Source organism: Mustela erminea, chromosome 3 (assembly GCF_009829155.1).
Source record: "Mustela erminea isolate mMusErm1 chromosome 3, mMusErm1.Pri, whole genome shotgun sequence".
Classification (NCBI taxonomy): domain Eukaryota; kingdom Metazoa; phylum Chordata; class Mammalia; order Carnivora; family Mustelidae; genus Mustela; species Mustela erminea.
This window is the reverse complement of record NC_045616.1, coordinates 86,933,203-86,947,536: the sequence shown is the minus strand read 5'-3', so window position 1 is coordinate 86,947,536 and position 14,334 is coordinate 86,933,203.

Below are 14,334 nucleotides of genomic sequence, written 5' to 3'. Positions count from 1 at the left end.
TTTTTAGTTCTTTTTTTAATATTTTATCTACTTATTTGTCAGGGAGAGAGAGAGCACAAGCAGGGGGATTGGCAGGCAGAGGGAGAAGCAGCCTCCTTGCTGAGGAAGGAGCCCGAGGCAGGACTCTGTCTCAGGACCCTGGGATCATAACCTGAACTGAAAGCAGAAACTTAACCAACTGAGCCACCCAGGTGGACCCCCACACACACAAAACAAATTAACTCTAAACTTCTGGAAATCAAGAACTACGGAATAATAGTTCTTCCTCTTATACCCAGAATACCAATTACAGTACCTCACAGGGAATAAATACAAAATAAACACTCAGTAAGAAAGAATGCTTCAGAAGAAAACCAATCATTTCTCCCTAATTTGGCAAAGAAAAGAAAGGTCTAATTCTCCTCTGGGATCTTCTTAGAACTTCATTATATTTAATAAATAATGACTGAATATCAAATTCATTTATTATAGTTAATAAATAATGACTGAATATCAAAATTCAAAGTAATGTACACTTTCCCATACATTACCTCATGAGATTTTAAAACACTCCTCTAGAGGTATATGTAATATCCAAGTTAGAAACATAGGCTAAGGTGTCAGACAACGTGAGTTCAAATACTGCCTGCACTATTTAAGAGTGGTGGGACCTTAAGAAAGAATCTTCTCTCTGTTTTTTGTTATTGTTCCTTTTTATATACCACTCCTTCCTCCTGAGTTTAATTTCCTTCCTGATGAAATAAATCCTTTAGTAGATTCTTTCTGGAAGAGTCTTAGAGAGTAAACTTTTAGCCTTGTGTGATGGGTTTGATTGTGTCCCCCACCCCAAAAAAAAAGATGAGTTGAAGTACATCCAAATGTCATCTGTTTGGAAATCAAGTCTTTACAGAGGTAATCAAGATAAAATAAGGTTATTGGGGTGGCCCTAATCCAATATGTCTTAGTCCTTCAGGCTGCTATAACAAAATACCACAGACTGGATGGCTTATATAAACAGCAAGGGTTTATTTCTCATAGTTCTGGAGACTGGAAGTTCAAGATCAGAATGCCAGCATGGTTGAATGAGGGCCTTCTTCTAGGTTACAGACTTCTGACCTCTTGCTATATTCTCACAAGAAAGAGTGAAAGATCTCTATAGGGTCTCTTTTATAAGAGCATCAATCCCATTCATAAGTGTTCCATTCTCAAGATTTAAGCACTTCCCAAAGGTCCCACCTGTTAATGCCATCATCTTTGTGGGTTAGGATTTCAACATATGAACATTTATACCATAGTAAAATATGACTTCTAAAAAGGGGAAATTTAGACACAGAGACTTCACAGAAAGAGGGCTATATGAAGAGACAGGAGAATTACATGTGAAGACTGTAGTTATACTTCTGGCTCTCAGAAGCTGAAAAAGGCAAGAAACCTTCTATTGCTTTTAGAGGGACAATGGCAAATGTCAACATCTTGATTTTGGTCTTCTAGATTCTAAAACTATAAGAAAATAAATTTCTGATGTCTTAAGCTACCCAGTTTGTAGTACGTGTTATGGCAGCCTTATGAAAGTAAGACACTTTATATATGTAAAATTGTTTTAATTTCACCCTTAATTTGAAATGACAGAATAGCTGTGTATAAGATTACAGATTGACAATTTTAGACATTTTTCCATAGTCTTCTGGCTTTCATATACTGATTAAAAAGTCCGGTCAGCCTGCTTTTCATGATTTTGTTAAAAATCTGTCTTTTCTCTGGTGTCTTTTAAGATATTCACATTGCTCAAGGTTCTGCCCTTTTACATGTATGTGTTCTTTATTTTTCCTCTTTGGGACATAATACACTTCTTTAATCTGAGGATTCATGCTAATGCTGAACAATGTTCAACCAGTAACTCATGGAATATTGGTTTTCCACCATTTTTGTCATTATTCCTAACTAGAACCCCTACTAGAAATATGTTGAGGGTGCCTGGGTGGCTCAGTGGGTTAAACCGCTGCCTTCACCTCAGGTAATGATCTCAGGGTCCTGGGATCGAGTCCTGCATCGGGCTTTCTGTTCAGCAGGAAGCCTGCTTCCCTCTTTCTCTCTGCCTGCCTCTCTGCCTGCGTGTGATCTCTCTCTGTCAAATAAATAAATAAAATCTTAAAAAAAGAAAAAAGAAATATGTTGAATCATCTGTATCTCTTAACCTCTATTTTATACTAAATAATTCCCCATGCTGAAATAGGTCATCATATTTATTCAATTTTCTCATTTACTCAATCTACTCGATTTTCTCCACTAATTTACTAACTTCTCTTTTCAACTATGTCTAGTTTACTATTTATAGTAAATATAAAATATATATATATATATATTTTTTTTTTTTTTTTCTGTGTCCCAAATGTGCCAAGACCATTTGATGTGCAAAAGGTCAGTCTTTTCCACAAATGATACTGGGGAAAATATATAATGATATAAACCTATGTAAAGAAATAAGAAAAAACTCAAATAAACAATCTAACCTTATACCTAAAGGAACTATGAAAGCCCAAGATGGAAGAAAATAACAGAAGGAAGGGCATAATTAGGTCAGAGCAGAAATAAAAGACAGAAGGGCACCTGGCCTATTCCATTGGAACAACATACAACTCTTAATCTTGAGGTCTGGGTTCAAATCCCATGGTAGGCATAGGGTTTGCTTTAAAATAAACAAATAAATAAATAAATAATAGAAGATTTTAAAAAAAAATGAGACTGGGTGGCTCAGTGGGTTAAGCCGCTGCCTTCGGCTCAGGTCATGATCTCAGGGTCCTGGGATCGTGTCCCGCATCGGGCTCTCTGCTCAGCAGGGAGCCTGCTTCCTCCTCTCTCTCTGCCTGCTTCTCTGCCTACTTGTGATCTCTCTCTGTCAAATAAATAAATAAAATCTTAAAAAAAAAATGAGACAAAAAAAAAGGACAATTGATGAAATCAAGAGCTTATTCTTTGAAAGATAAACAAAACTGATAAGCCCCTAGCCAGACTCATCAAGGAAATGAAGAGAAAGGACCCAAATAAATAAAATCAGAAACAAAAGTGGAAAAGTAACAACTGACACTGCAGAAATACAAAGGATAATAAGAGAGTACAATGAAAAATAGCCACATATGGAAGCGTGAAACTGGACCATTTCCTTACACCATACACAAAAAAAGTCTCAAAATGGATGAAAGTCCTAAATGTTAGATAGGAACCCATCAAAGTCCTAGAGGAGAACAGGCAGCAACTTCTGTGACCTCGACCACAGCAACTTCTTGCTAGACACATCTCCAAAGGCAAGGGAAACAGAGTTTAAAAATGAACTATTGGAACTATCTTGATGAACCACTCATCAAGATAAAAAGCTTTTGCACAGCAAAGGAAACAGGCGACAAAACCAAAAGACAACTGACAGAATGGGAGACGATATTTGCAATTATCTTATCAGATAAAGGGCTAGTATCCAAAATCTATAAAGTACTTATCAAACTCAAAACCCAAAGAGCAAATAATCCAATCAAGAAATGGACAAAAGACATGAACAAACAATTCTCCGAAGAAGACACACAAATAGCCAACAGACACGTGAAAAAATGCTCCACATCATTTGGCGTCAGGGAAACACAAATCAAAACCACAATGAAATACCACCTCACACCAGCCAGAATGGCTAAAGTTAATAAGTCAGGAAAAAACAGATGGTGGTGAGGATGCGGAGAAAGGGGAACCCTCCCTTCCCTGTTGGGAATGCAAGCTGGTGCAGCCACTCTAGAAAACAGTACAGATGGTCCTCAAAAAGTTGAAAATAGAGCTACCCTACAACCCAGAAATTGCTCTCCTGGATATTTACCCTAAAAATACAAATGTAGTGATCCAAAGGGGCATCTGCACCCCAATGTTTGTAGCAGCAATGTCCACAATAGCCCAACTATAGAAAGAGCCCAGATGTCCAGGGGTGCCTGGGTGGTTCAATGGATTAAAGCCTCTGCCTTCGGCTCGGGTCATGGTCCCAGAGTCTTTGAATCAAGCCCTGCATCGGGCTCTCTGCTGAGCAGAGAGCCTGCTTCCTTCTCTCTCTCTCTGCCTGCTTCTCTACCTACTTGTGATCTCCGTCTGTCAAATAAATAAATAAAATCTTGAAAAAAAAAAAGAGCCCAGATGTCCATTGACTGATGAACGGATAAAGACGATATTATTTCTTATAATATCTATCCAGTGGAATACTACTCATCCACTAAACAAAATGACTTCTTAACATTTGCAATGACGTGGATGGAACTAGAGGCTATTATGCTGAGAGAAATAAGTCAGAGAATGACAATTACCATATAATTTCACTCATATGCGGAATTTAAGAAACAAAACAGAGGCGCATAGGGAAAGGGAGAGAAAAACAAAACAAGACAAAATCAGAGAGGAAGAAAAACATAAGAGACTTCATCATGTGAAGCAGACTGAGGGGAGGAGGGTTGGGGAATAAGGTTAACTGGGCGATGGACATTAAAGAGGACACATGATGTAATGAGCACTGGATATTATATAAAACGGATGAATCACTGAACACCGCCTCTAAAGCTAACAATACACTGTATGTTAACTAATTGAATTTAAATTTAAAAAACAAACAAAAAAAGAAAGTACAATGAAAAATTTTATGACAATAAATTGGACAAATTTATAGGAAATGGATAAACTCCTAAAACCATACAGTCTTCCACAATTGAATCAGAAAGAAATATAAGATCTGAACAGACCAATAACTAGGAGTAATATTGAATTAGTAAAAAAAAAAAAAAAGAAAACTTAAAAAAAAAAGTCCCGGATCAGATGGATTCACAGGTGAATCTACCAAACATTTAAAGAAGTTAATACTTATTCTCTTCAAATTATTCCCAAAATTAGAAGAGGAAAGAAAGCCTCCAAATACATTCTTTCTCTTTTTTTCCTCTCTTTCCTCCATGTTATGTATATGCTGTCATATTTAATATCTTTTTAGTCATAACTTTCTATAAAAGATACTGGTAAAAATTGATATCCACATGCAGAAGGATGTAGTTGAACCTTTACTAAGGACCATGTACAAAAAATTAACTTAAAATGGATCAAAGACCTAAATGTAGGAGGGGCACTTGTATGGCTCAGTTCATTAAGCATCTGCCTTTGGCTCAGGTCATGACCCCAGGATCCTGGGATCAAACCCTACACTGGGCTCCCTGCTCACTGGGAAACCTGCTTCTCCCTCTCCATCTGCCCCTCCCCCTAATCATGCTCTCTCTCTCTCTTTCAGATAAATAAATAAAATCTTTTAAAACAAAGAAAAAGACCTAAATGTAGGAGCTAAACTGTAAAACTCTTAGAAGAAAACATTGGAGAAATCTTCCTGACATTGGGTTTAATAATAATTTCATGGAAATGACACCAAAAGCACCGACAACAAAAAAGGGTAGATAAATTGGACTTCATCAAAATTAAAAACTTTTAAGTATGAAAGGACATGATCAAGAGAGAAAAGACAACCCATGGAATGGGAGACAATATGTGCAAATCATATATTAGTAAGGAATTAGTATCTAAAATATATAAAGAACTCCTATAATTAAATAATGAAAAAGCAAAAGTGGTCAAAGATCTGAACAGACATTTCTCCAAGGAAGATGAGCACATGGAAGGATCTTCAACATCACTAATCATGAGGAAGTTGCAAATCAAAACAATGAGATACCACATCACGCCCATTAGGATAGCTATTAACAAAACAAAAACAATATAAAAAATAACAAATATTGGGGTGCCTGGGTGGCTCAGTGGGTTGAGCCTCTGCCTTCAGCTCAGGTCCTGATCTCAGGGTCCTGGGATCGAGCCCCCCATCAGGTTCTCTGCTCAGCAGGGAGCCTGCTTCCCCCCATCCCCAACCGTCTGCTCTCCCCCTCCACTGCCTGCCTCTCTGCCTACTTGTGATCTTCTTCTCTGTCAAAAGATATATATATAACAAATATTGGTTGGATGTGGAGAAATTGGAACCCTGTGCATTGCTGGTGGGAATGTAAAATGGTGTAGCTGCTCTGCGAAATAGTACAGTAGTTCCTCAAAAAATTAAAAGTAGAATTACAGTATGATCCAGCAATCCTACTTCTAGGTATATACCCAAAAGAATCCATATACTCAAGCCGATATGTGTACACCTATGTTTATAGCAGCAAATTCACAAAAGTCAACATGTGGAAGCAACCTAAGTGTCTGTCAAAAGATAAATGGATAAACAATTATGTGGCATGTATGCACAGTGGAATACTATTCATTATCTAAAAGGAATGAAATTCTGTTTCTATAATTGCTGTTCTTCTTCTCTTCAACCTCCGTTGGATTTGTAGATGTTTGCAATCTTTAGATAAGCTATCTAGCTGATCTCCTGCTACCTGAAGTAGTCTCAGCCTACTTCTCCGCCATCTTGACTCCTCTCCTAAAAGGAATGAAATTCTAACACATGCTATAATATGGATAAACTTTGAGGGCATAATGCTAAGTGAAATAAGCCAGTCACAAAAAGAGAAACACTATATGATTTCACTTATATGAGGGGCCCGGTCAAAATCATAAAGACACAAAGTAAGATGGTAGTTACCAGGAGATGACGAGAACGGGAGGAATGGAAAGTTATTGTCTGGGACACCTGGGTGACCAGTTGGTTAGGCATCTGCCTTCAGCTCTGGTCATGATCTCAGGGCCCCAGAATTGAGTCCCACATCAGGCTTCATACTGTTCTCTCTCTCTCTCTCTCTCTCTGACAAATAAATCAATAACATTGATAAGAGGCCTTTGCAAGTTACTATGAGGGTTAGAATATTATTCTGAGTGTGATTAGAAAACACAATTCAAAAAGGGTACTGATCTGATCTGAAGAGATTGATATGATCCCATTTTCAAGAGATCATTTTAAGTGCTAGGTGGAGAATGGATTGGAAGAAACTAGAGTGGAAACAAAGCGACCAGTTAGGAGACAATGAAAGTGGTATGAGAGAGATGATAGTGGTGTGGGTGAGGACCATAGCAACGAAGGAAGAAGTTAATGGACTTGGATAGAGGTTACTGAACTTGATGAAGGAATAGCTTGGGATGGGGGGTGCGGGGAGGGGGCAATGAAAGAAGGAAAGGAACCAAAGATCATTCTTAATCTCCAAATAAGTGTGCTGAGTGAAGAAGCCAAACAAACAAAAAAAAGAGTAACATACTATCTAATTTCATGTATATCAAATTCCAGAAAATGTTAACAATTCGGAAATGGCAGAAAGAAGATCGGTAGTTGCAGAGAGGACTGGGAATGAGGGGGACTGGAGAGGATTTAGAAGAAAGGGATTATAAGAAGAAAGAGAAGGAGGAGAAGGGGAAGAAGGAGAAGAAGAAGAAAAGGAAGAAGGAGGGAAGGAAGAAAAAAGAGGAGGATGGGGCGCCTGGGTGGCTCAGTGGATTAAGCCGCTGCCTTCGGCTCAGGTCATGATCGCAGGGTCCTGGGATGGAGCCCTGCATCGGGACCTCTGCTCAGCAGGGAGCCTGCTTCCCCCTCTGTCTCTGCCTGCCTCTCTGCCTACTTCTGATCTCTCTCTCTGTCAAATAAAAGAAATAAAATCTTAAAAAAAAAAAAAAGAAAAAGGAAGAGGAGGGGGAGGAGGAGAAAGACGAGGAGGAGGAAGAGGAAGAGGAGGAAGGTGGTGATGGATATATTTATTTAACATATTCAGTTTACTGCATATCAATCATATCTCAAGAAAGATATTTTGTTTTGTTTTAAAGATTAATGTACTTATTTTAGAGAGAGCTAGACAGAGAGCCCTAGTGACGGCAGGGCAGAGGGAGACACAGAATCCCAAGCAGGCTCCATGCTGGGCGCTGAGCCCTGATGCCAAGCTTGATCTCATGACCCTAAGGTCATGATCCGCGCGGAAATCCCCAGTCGGATGCTTAACCAACTAAGCCGCGCAGGCACCCCAAGGCTGTTTGAAAAGGAAAATAAAGCCCTTGAGCTTTTTGGCCTGAGCAACTAGTTGAATGGTAATATCTTTTACTGAGAAGAGAAAATTAATTCTTATGATATAGCCTATATACAGTTTCAAAGCATCTGTGTAGGAATAATAAGAATAATCCTTCCCCCTTGTGAATAGACTATATTAGAGTATAGGTTTAGGTGTCACAACAGAGATCCAAATTGACTGAAACAAGATAGAAGCTTATTTATCTCTGTCAAAATCGTCCAAACAGATGTAGTATAGGGTAAGTATGTGAATTCCACAAGGCCAGAGTTCCCAGGCTCCTTCTATCTTATCCATATGATCCAAGATGACTCATCACCTCCATATCCATGCATAGCTAGAGGGAAGGGGAAAAGGAAGGAGGAGGTTCTTTCATTCTCTTTAAAGCCATGTCCTAGAAGTGGTGGGTTTGGTTCTGTTCATATCATGTTGACCCAAACAGAACCGTATGGCCATTCCTGGCTGTAGGAGAGTCTGGGAACTATAGCTATTATTATGGGCAGCTAGGTGTCTAGTTAAACACCAGGGATTCTATTATTATGAAAAGAAACTAGAAGACAAATATGGGAGGTAGAAATTAGCAGTTTCTGACATTAGAGTTTTTCAGCTTACAAAGCCATACCCTCTTCATCACTTCATTTGACTCTGCAACTTTGTTTTTTGTTTTGTTTTGTTTTAAAGATCTCATGACACAGAGAGAGAGATCACAAGTAGGCAGAGCAGCCCCCAGAGAGAGAGGGAGAAGCAGGCTCCCTGCTGAGCAGAGAGCCCAAGAGGGGGCTCAATCCCAGGACCCTGAGATCATAACCTGAGCTGAAGGCAGAGGCTTAACCCACTGAGCCATGCAGCTGAAGACAGAGAATTAACCCACTGAGCCATCCAGGCGCCCCTGATCTCTGCAACTTTGTAAAACAGACAGAGGACCAAGGGTTCATTCAGTTGGAGAAGAACTTTAGCAGTTTCAAAACATTTACTAGCTGTAAGATCGAAGGAAAATTACTTAACTTCTCAGGGTTTCCATCTCTTTAACTATAAAACAGAAATAATAGTACTTATGAGTTATCATGTGAATTACATGAGATAATGCACACAAGTTTTCTGGTATAAAGTTGCTGTTATTAGGTGTTGAGTATTGTAAAACTACAGATAAAGGGCAGTTCATAGTACAGTGGGGTTCACAGATAAACAGATAGTCATAAGAGAACATGAAAATTATGCTATAGAGGAAGTGACCCAAGAGCTGGAAAATACAGAAGAGGGTCTCTTAACCCAGGAGTCTTGCAGGTTGGAGCCTTGGTTGGTTGCCAAGTTGCGGAACAGAGAAGGGGATAAGCCAACTAGGTGAAGGGGATTAAGTGGTGCAAACTTCGGCACCTGGGTGGCTAAGTCATTAGGTGGCTGCCTTTGGCTCAGGTCATGATCCCAGAGTCCTGGGATTGAGGCCCATGTTGGGTTCCCTGCTCAGTGAGAAGCCTGCTTTTCCCTCTCCTGCTCCCCCTGCTTGTGTTCCCTCTCTCTCTGTGTCTCTCTCTGTCAAATAAATAAATAAAATCCTATTTAAAAAAAAGAAAAAGAGGTGCAAATTTCCAGTTATAAAAGAAATAATTCACAGAGATGAAAAGTGCAACATCAAGTGTGTATATATATCTATATATATAGATATATATACACACACACACACACACACACATACGTACAGGAGTTGCTGGCAAAGAAGGGAGAAAGGATATTGCTGATATTGCTGATATCTCTAGAAGTTTAGAAAAAGATACCAAGGTAAGAGGCTGGTGTCTTCAGGAAAATAATAGTTGTTTGTTGTGGTTGAACTATAGTAACTTGTTAACCATAAAGAAAGGCCGGAGAGATTAATGAAGGCCAAATGGCAGAGGGCCTTCCAAGTCAAGCTCAAGAGCTTAGGATCTATACTCTAGTCATTGAGTTCAAAGGAGAGTTATAAGCATGGGAATGACCGGTCACATTTATGCTCCAGAAAATTACCATGGCTACTTCATGTGGAATGATTCCAAGAAGGGACAAGATGAAAAACTAGATCAGAACTGAAGCAGCCAACACTTCTGGTCAAGGGGCCACAACTAAGGTAGCAGAAGAAGAGGAAAGTCCCAAATTTCATCTGCTCTTCAAAATTTCTGTCTTATCTTGAGCAACTTCTCTCTCAACTCTGTCTTATTGCAGTTGCTTTGGTATCAAATTATAAGAGAAACATCTTCTTTGATAACATTTCTGCACAAGGGTGACCAACCATCATGGTTGGCCCAAGACTGTACCAGTTTTAGCACTAAAAGTCATGTTTTCTGGGAAACCCCTCAATCCTGGGCAAGCCAGGGTAGTTGGTGGCCCAACCTTTAGAGATTTATGGAGAGGCAGTGTGGTATAATGGTTAAAAGCAAATTTGGGAAGTAGATTGTCTGGATTCAATTCCTTTGTTAGTGGTGGTGGTGGTGAGAACCAATTTGTTTGAATTTGGTCTACAGTTATAAAAACTAAATCCAGAACCTTTGAGGTTCTATGATTTTCCCTTCACTTTTGCTATTGAAACCTAAATTTTTAGAACCTGAGACGCATGTTTTAATCTCAATTCACTCTTCACATATAATTGATACTATGATGTAATTTTACTGTAAATATCAATAGAGAGTTTGCAATGCCAATGGACATGGAGATTGAGCTAGATATCTCAGGGTAATATGTTACTAGAATACATACATATGTCACATTACATACATATGTACAGTACATACATTAATGCATGATTTGTTTTGCAAATAAGCCTGGATTCAATTCTTTTTTTTTAATTTTTTAAAATATATTTTTAAAAATTTATCTATTTGACATAAAGAGAGATCACAAGTAGGCAGAGAAGCAGACAGAGAGAGAGAGGAGGAAGCAGGCTCCCACAGAGCAGAGAGCCCAATGCGGGACTCGATCCCAGGACCCTGAGATCATGACCTGAGCTGAAGGCAGTGGCTTAACCCACTGAGCCACCCAGGCGCCCAGCCTGTTACCTTTGAAAATGAATTCTGCACAACAGGTCTGCCTAGGAGTAGGATGGGCCTGGGTGGCAGTTATTTGTAATCCTTGTATGGTGAGGGCCTCAGGGACAGGGATGGGAAGTGAGCCTTCCCAAGGGACACATTTGCCAAGAAACTCTAGCTCGTCCAGCTGACAAAGTAAGACTTGGAGCTGGGACCTTTCTAGGAGAGGAAGGGGAACCTTAATTGAGCCTACCAAATGAAGTAGTCATTGGAACCTGCAAGAAGAGGAAGTGACTCGTGTTGTCGTAAGCAGGAACCAGTGGTGGCTTTTCCCAGGCATCTTGCCACATCTGATTCAATCTGTTTACGACAAGTCCGAAGAAAGTGAACGTTTTCAATTAACCCGATGATTTAAACCTGTGTAAGAGATGAGGCTGGGCAACAGAGCATAACAAAATCTGGGGTGTTTATGCCATAGCTCACCAGAGAAAGTGAGGGTGTGGGGCCTGCCAGAAGGGAAAGCCAAGATCAAGAGACTCTGCCCAAGAATAGAAAAGGAGCAAAAATCAAGGAAATCAAATTTAGTGGAGAATCCATGCTCCATCACCCTGGCTCGCCCCAAGCGGAAAAAGTTCATGGTCCTTTAGAACAGGAAGAGGAACACAATGGGATTGGGTTGAAATCTGGACAAAACTCTGCATGCATTTTATAAATAGGCACCAAAAAGTACCAGGACAGAGCAATGTTTTTCCACCCTCACAGCTGTACCTGGGATGAGGTGAATAACAGTTTATCCTGAGCACCCACACTTAGAAGCTCCAAAAGTTTTAAGTAGGTTCCACACTCAGCCTGGAGCCCAAAGCAGGGCTTGAACTCACAACCCCAAGATCAAGACCTGAGCTGAGATCAAGGGTTAGTCACTTAATTGACTGAGCCACCCAGGAGCCTCTCCAAAATTTGGGTTTTCTCTTTTCTTTTTTTAAGATTTTATTTATTTGCTAGAGAGAGCACAAGCATGGGGAGTAGCAGACAAAGGGACTGAGCAAGGAGCTCGATTGGGACTCCATCCCAGGACTCTGGATCATGACCTGCGCTGAAGGCAGCTGCTTAACCAACTGAGCCAACCAGATGTCCCAAACTTTTTTTTTTTTTTTTTAAGATGTATTCTTTATTTCAGAGAAAGAGGAAGAGCACATATGCAAGTGGCAGGGTGCGGGGAGGGGGCAGAGGGAGCGGGAGAGAATCTCAAGCAGATTCCCCACTGAGCATGGAACCTGACTGGGGCCTCAATCTGATAACCCCGAGGTCACGACATGAGGCGGAATCAACCAATGAGCCACCTAGTTGCCTCTCCTCCTAAAGTTTTTTGGGTTTTTTTTTTTTAAAGATTTACTTATTTACTTATTTATTTGACAGAGAGAATGTGTGTGCACAAGTAGGGGGAGCGAGAGGAGAAGCAGGCTCCCCGCTGAGTAGGGAACTCCTTACAGAGCTCCACCCCAGGACCCTGAGATCATGATCCAAGCCAAAGGCAGACACTTAACTGACTGAGCCACCTCAGTGTACCCTTCCTCTAAAAGTTTTTAAATAAATACTTCTTTTCGTTGTGAGAAGCTAAAAATTTTAATATTTTTCTTTTGTAAATTAGAGGGACATAATTGAGCGTAGCACCTGGTAAGCCAGAAACTTAGTTGAAATAGGAAGCCCCACACCCTCCACCTTGTTGCTAACTCTCATCAACATCCACAAGCCGCTCCAGGCTCACCTTCAGATTAGCTTCCTCAGTCGAGTCAACGCCTTTTTCCTTCACAGCTCCAGAAAGAGCCCCAGGATTGGATTTTCCCGACCAGCTTGGGTAATTATCCATCTTTGAAACAATCGCAATAGCCCAAGATATGGAATGCTCTGACTGACCAGGTGCAGGTCATCTATCCATTCCTAGAAGGTTAGGGGTATCACCTTCACCCAAAAAGCACCTGGACTGAAGGTGAGGGGAAAGTATCTTCTTCACAAAAGAGGAAAGTATAACTGCCAAGGGAAAAAGTAGTGGATATCCAAAGAGAAAAATTAAAACAGACAGACAAAACACAGATGTCCACTATTTTAATCCTCTCTCCTAATGAATAGGTCAATTCCATTTCAATGGGTACATAAGCTTCATGACTGTGAATCCCTACTCTTCCCCAGGTGGTGATGGTCAGGGACCTCAAGGAAACAGTCCTGCTTTGCAGTGGAGGCCTTGGATCCACTCGACCTGGAGAGTATCCTCCCAGACTGAATCTAAGACTTAATGTTGCTCAGAGATGAGTAACCCTCTCGGGTTCCTCTCCCACTTTGGGAGCTTTATACTATCACTCAATAAGCTTTGCTGCCCACCCCCCACCCCCCAAAAAAAATGTTGCTCAGAGACAATCATGACCTGTACGGAAGGCAGCTGCTTTAATGAAACGATCTCCCTGTTTCATTAAAGGCAATTTGTAGCCATGGATAGGGATGTGGAAGTTACCACTTCCTTTGTCCTCTCAGCTAAGGTCAAATGCCTCAGCCTAGGTTTGAGAAGATGGGAAAGTGTGGTCGGCTGTGGGTGAGTAGGCTCTGTGACCTCACAGGTCTTTGTCTTTCTAACCACGGGGATTAGTAGAATACCTAAGAGGTCACTAGCAAAAGGATTTACCCTGGAATACTAGAATCTGAAGGCAGAAGGCCTTCCTATAGAAATAGGAAGCAAACTCTCCACGGGACCCCATTAATACATCTATTTGTCACATATCTCCATTGTGCTCTGCCATCTGAAGTGGCTCCTGTGTACAATTTCCCTGAAAAGAATCCTAGGCTCAAAGAGCTGGAAGGGATCTTTGAGTTCTTCCAGTCTACCACCTCACTTTACAGTTGAGGAAAATGAAGCTCACAAAGGAGAATTGACTTGGCAAGGACACAGTAAATTGGTGTCCAAGCTCAGATTAGAGCCCAGGAGACTTAGAGTCCCTTCCAGAGTTCCTTCCACTCTACTCTGTGGCCTTTCTTGGGTGGGTTCCAGCAAGACTATTGAGTTTCAAATAGAAGGCTCCATTTGTCTTGAGAATCTCAAACTTCTTTTTGTAGCCATTTACCCTCAAACAGTCTTAAATATTCAGATCTTGAAGAGGGCCCCCATCCCGGAGCACAAAGAAATGAGATGGAAAAATCTCTAGGGCTCTGCACTGGAGAAGCAGGATGAACCTGGTATCCTTTCGGATGCGGACTAGGCACTGGGAATTTGGGGTACTCCATAAATACACTGAGGTGTCTAGACTATCCTTAAGTGTTGTGCATATGAGGTGTTTTTTTTTTCT